This window comes from Erythrolamprus reginae, chromosome 2 (assembly GCF_031021105.1).
Source record: "Erythrolamprus reginae isolate rEryReg1 chromosome 2, rEryReg1.hap1, whole genome shotgun sequence".
Classification (NCBI taxonomy): Eukaryota; Metazoa; Chordata; class Lepidosauria; order Squamata; family Dipsadidae; genus Erythrolamprus; species Erythrolamprus reginae.
The window spans coordinates 234,260,915-234,266,914 of record NC_091951.1 but is presented as its reverse complement, the minus strand read 5'-3'; the positions used below and the strand labels follow the sequence as shown (position 1 = coordinate 234,266,914).

Genomic DNA, 6,000 nt, shown 5'->3' with positions numbered 1-6,000 from the left:
TGGCTCTTATGATAAGAGTAGGGAATGTATAGCTCTGGCCTTTGAGCCAAAACTGTAGTTATGATGCCAAACGTAAAACACTAGGCTTGAGTGCATGATTTTTTTCTTTCGCTTTTCCCTTTTTTTTTTTTTTGCTTTTTTGTAGCTACAATATACCAAGGAGGAATTGGACTACAAAGTTCACAGAGGTCACGAAAAAATGTACCAAATGTGGAAGGAATGGTACAAAGGAGAACCTAAGCAGGACCAGAGCAATGGAGCAAATCAGACAGAGGTATCTCAGCATGAGAATGATTCATCTTTTGAAGATACTAAAAAAATAGGGAATGGCCATTGCTCAGTGAAGATTCTGCCTTGACCATGGTTTGTGGCTAGGCATACTGGGTAAACCTAGACAATTATGATTTATTTGGTAATTAGTATTCATTATTAAATAGATTAAATCAGGGATGGCGAACCTATGGCACATGTGGTGGCATGCGAAGCCATTTCTGACGGCACGTGAGGCATTGCCCTCTGTCAGCTCGGGCCCACTGGTCCGCTGATATTTATAGTTTATACTTTATCAGATTTGTCTGCCACCCCCTCCGAAGACTCGAGGCGGCTCACAGCATAACAGTAGTACAATACATTACCAATCCAATAATAAAAATTAAATCAATTTAAGCAAGTATTAATAACATAATAAAATCCCTAACTATGCAATCACACACATTCAACCTACTCTATCATACAGTAAGGGCAAAAACATAATTAAAAAGAGGGGGAAAGGTGGTAATTATCCCCACACCTGGCGACAAAAGTGGGTCTTCAACATTTTATGGAAGGCGAGGAGAGTGAGGGCTGGTCGAATCTCTAGAGGGAGTTGATTCCAGAGGGTCGGGGCCACATCAGAGAAGGCTCTTCCCCTGGGTCCTGCCAGCCGACATTGTTTGGTCAATGGGACCTGGAGAAGGCCACCCCTGTGGGACCTAATTGGCCGCTGGGATTCGTGCCTTCGTTATGGCCGTTTTTGCTCTCCCCAGAGTTCAGGAAAGCCTCCTGAAGCCATTTTGCTCCAGCAAAAACTGGAACAAAGCCTCCTGGCCTGTTTTTTTGCCATCTCCAGGCTTCAGGAGGCTTTTCTGAACCCTGGGCAAGGGCAAAAAAAGTCCCTAAAAGCCTATTGGAAGTCCGGAGGCTTCAGTGAGGCCTGTCCGCATGTGTGGAAGGGCAACGCAGTGGGGGGTTGTGTGCATGGGGGTGTGGAGGGGAGAGCATTGCGTTACAGGTGTGGGTACACACACGCGCCCTATCACCTGCAAGCGCATCCTTTTGGCACCCGGATCAAAAAAGTTTCGCCAACACTGGACTAAATCTTTATCCCGAGTGGCTGACGCAAATTGGATCTTGCAACATTATTAAACAAACTATATATTTATGCAAAAATTATTCCCAGAACCAGAAGAGAGTTGGTGTGTTTCTCAGGATGTATGAAAAGGCTGAGATGAAGAGCTGGGTCAAAGATCCTTTATAGAACATACACAACATACAGAAAATTGCTTGGGGAAGAAAAGAGGGAGGAGATTTGAATTCTGCCACCTGGCATGTACTGCATGGCTGAAATCAAGGGAAGGGCAATCAACAATGGTGTCTCCATGCATAAACAAGAATATTCAGTTGCCCTATGTCCGTCTGTCAACCTCTCTCCCCACCCCTCCCTCCCTTCAGATAATCCCATAGATCAGGGGTAGGCAAAGTTGGCTCTTCTATGACATGTAGACTTCAACTCCCAGAATGCCTGAGCTAGCATGATTGGCTCAGGAATTCTGGGAGTTGAAGTCCATAAGTCACAGAAGAGCCAACTTTGCCTACCCCTGCCATAGATGAACACCTATGATGTTCAATTAACAGATCTTTTTGTTCATTTGTTTCATAACAGATGGAATCCCATTCTCTAGCCACATCCTACACTGTTGCACAGAAGATGCAGGAGGTCTGCCAGAATGTCTTAACCAACCTGCAGAGCCTTCCTGAACATCTTCAACAAAAAGTCCAACAGGCTCAGTGTGATTTAACAGAGCTACAAGCTGTCCTCTCTACTGCCACATCCTTCCAGGATCTTCCCAGTGGCTTCATGAAAGAGACCACAGAGAAAATTAACAAGGCCAGGAAGGCTCTGTTTGAAGTCATGGAATATATAGCTAAATACACTTGTCAGCCATGGGTAGAGGGACCCTATTGTCCTGCTGAATATTCAGCAGAGGAATCCATAAAACACAATAACGTATATTAGTTCTTTACTCTTAATAATTTATGAAACAAATAACATATATCAATTCTTATAATATTGAGAACAGAATTAAAAAACATGATAACTTACAACCGCTTACTAAATACAGAAGGAAATATAAAAACAAAGGAAGAGCTAACAAAACAGAACATAACTTTGGACTGCTGGCCATACAGGCTAATATTTTCAAAATGGCAAAAAAACATCAAAAACGAAGGAATATTGGCACAGGACACACCCCTTGATAAACTAATATTAGGAAGGGAAAAAATTTTATAACAAGAATATATAGCTACTTAATAAATTATGAAGTGGAAACTGAAATATCAAAAGATCCAATGACCAGCTGAGCAAGGAACTTTGGCTACAATATCCACATAGACCAATGGGAGACAATTTGGAATAAGAACTACAAAATCACTAAGTCAGCAGCATACAAAGAAAACACTATAAAAATGTTCTATAGGTGGCATATGTCACCATCAAGACTAGCACAGATTTTCCCCAAAACTAGACCAAACTGTTGGAGATGTTCAAATCCCTCTGGAACTTTCTTCCATATCTGGTGGAGCTGCCCAAAAATAAAAAAATTATGGAGCAAAATAAGGTCCTGGATATTCGAAATCACGGAAACCAATCTCTCATTCAAACCAGAGATCTTTTTATTAGGAATAATAGACATGAAAATAAAGAAAACAGTTTACTATATAATCCAACACATTATAATAGCAAGTAGAATATCAATAGCTCAAAACTGGAAAAGGGAAGAGGTACCATCAGACAGAGACCTGATTAAAAAAATATTTGATTGCGCCGAGTATGACTCCTTAACACAAAAACTGAAAGACAACAAGGAAACAAAAAATATAACCACATGGGACAAGTTCTATAACTGGATCAATGAAAGGGAGAGAGCTATGGAAGGGAACAGAAACAAAACACAATAAAACAAATTATAAAAAGATCAAGAATAAAAGGAGAGAATGAGAAAAACAAAACAAAACAATTTATTTGCTTGCTCGCTGACTTTTTTTTTCTTTTTTAGGATCGAAATCAATTATAACTATAACAATCATAATATTAAATACATCATTTAGAAAAGGAAGTTTTAGACTAACGATTAAGCAAACTTTAAGAAATACGATTTCGCTGACAGAATAGCCGGGAAAATAAAAACAAATATAGCTGCAGATTGGCAGCGGGGGGGGGGGGGGGGGAGGGGCTGTTTTATGTTCAATGTTATTGTTGAATGTGGTTTGTTCGACCCTATTGGAAACAATGAACAGATGCTTATGATATGAACACCTTGTCCTGTCAACACTGTTTTGTATTGTTTCTTTTGTATATATTTGTATATAACCAATAAACATTATTTTAAAAATAATAATAATAATAATATTGAGAACTGGGGTCTTCCGATGCATTCCTTGGACAAGACTTAGGTGGCTGGGCTCTTAGAAAATGAGAGAAATTAGTAAATGGATTGACCTTTTAAAAGTAATTATTAGCCACTTCCATATTATGCATGATTCTTTTAATATTATATAGTTGTAAGTGTACTTTATGTTGACTACTAGCCAAATACTCAACTGTATAACTTAAGAATTTTAATTACTATAGAGATCTAGGTTTTTAATAAGTGAGAGGCAATTGTACATTTGTTTACACAAATAAAATTGCAATTAAACAGCTGTGATGTGGCAATGTGTAAGTGGCTTGAAATAGCGGGTTCTAGTATTTGATCTGGTTCCTGAAGGTTGCAATTTATTATATTCCATTTTAGAGGTTAGATAGGTTGTTTGATTCATTCTTGCAGGCAACTTCAAAAGAAGTCTCTCACAAGGATCAGTTTCTCTGCACGTATGCAGCTCTATCAAAAACCTAACTGCCCAAAAATAGTTTAATTCCTTTTTATAAAGGTTCACTGATGTTAGACTTGCCTCCTGCTGTGCCCAGTCTCAGAATTACTAGACATAGCTTATTAAACATGCTAATATTTATTTATTTATTTATTCTTTGTCCAATATACAATACATATGAACTAGAATAGACATTAAGTAATATAAATAAAGATAGAAAGTAAGAAAGAAGAGAAGTAGAAGGAATGGAGAGAAAATATATGATATATGAGATAAGGAAAGACAATTGGACAGGGGACGATAGGCACATCAGTGCACTTATGTACGCCCCTTACTGGCCTCTTAGGAACCTGGAGAGGTCAATCGTGGAGAATCTTAGGGAGAAATGTTGGGGGCTGGGGGCTGACACCACTGAGTCCGGCAATGAGTTCCATGCTTCGACAACTCGATTGTTAAAGTCATATTTTTTACAGTCAAGTTTGGAGCGGTTAATATTAAGTTTGAATCTGTTGTGTGCTCTTGTGTTGTTGCTGTTGAACCTGAAGTAGTCGTTGACCGGAAGGACGTTGCAGCATATGATCTTGTGGGCAATACTTAAATTGTGTTTTAGGCGCCGCAGTTCTAAGCTTTCAAGATCCAGGATAGTTTGTCTATTTTCGTAGAGTATTCTGTTTCGAGTGGAGGAGTGAAGGGCTCTTCTGGTGAAATACCTTTGGACGTTTTCGAGAGTGTTGATGTCTGAGATGTGGTGTGGGTTCCAGACAGATGAGCTGTATTCGAGAATGGGTCTGGCATAGGTTTTATAGGCTCTAGTCAGTAGTGAGAGATTGCCAGAGCAGAAGCTACGTAGGATCAGGTTAACAACTCTGGAAGCCTTTTTGGCGATATTGTTGCAGTGGGCTTTAGCACTTAGGTCATTTGTTATTAGTATTCCAAGGTCTTTTACTGAGTGTGGGTTGGCTGAGAGAATTTCTTTATTCAGTTCATATATGTGGTTTGGATTCTTTTTGCCGATGTGGAGGGTAGAGCACTTGTTGGTTGATATTTGAAGTTGCCAGGTGTTAGACCAATCTGAGACAAAGTCGAGGTCTTTTTGGAGAGTGAGTGTGTTGTCAGTGGTGTTGAAAAGTTTCACATCGTCGGCAAAAAGCACACAGTTGCTTGCGATATTATCGCAGAGGTCATTGATGTACAGGATGAAAAGAGTAATAGAAATAAAAGTTCAGAAAGGACCAAACAGAAGGAGAGAAGAATTGGGTTCTTGCTCAAGTCTCTCATCAAAATAGTGCAGTGATGGAGGTTTTTGTGAAAGAGGTAGGTGAGGAGGATTTAGAGGGGGTTTTCAGGGACAAGGAGGAAATGAATGGCTAAAGAGGTCAGAAAGAACAATTAACAGAAAATCAAAGGGTGGAACTACAACAGAATCAATGTGGCTGCTGCATGGAGGAGAGATATGCTTAGTAAACTACAGACAACCATTAGGTTTTAACTCTAGGTGTCAGCCTTCCAGAACCCAATTTCCATTAAAAACCAAGAGCAGCTGTGAGCCACTCTGAACATTGCATGATGCATTTTCTATCTGCTTACAAAGATTTAAAGCCACAAAACCAACAATTAAATCAGTGAGGACTTGGATTGAAGGGGCAAAGCTAAAGCTACAGGATTGCTTTGACTGCACAGACTAGAATATTTTTCACCTGCCCAGAAGAGCCGGGTAGCTGTCGGCCGGTCAAGAGGCGCAAACGGAGGTGGGAAATCCCAATAGGAGATTCCAGGGGCGGAGATTTGACGTCACGGAGACGTCCTTCCTGGGCGGCCGAAATGGGGACTCCAGGAAGCATGTCTCCGTGACGTCAAACCTCCACCCCT

The 6,000-nt window shown here is 40.1% G+C and overlaps 1 pseudogene; it reads left to right on the top strand.

Moving 5' to 3' along the window:
• Positions 1–6,000, top strand: part of LOC139159540 (perilipin-3-like) — a 252,743-nt pseudogene that overhangs the window by 108,091 nt on the left and 138,652 nt on the right.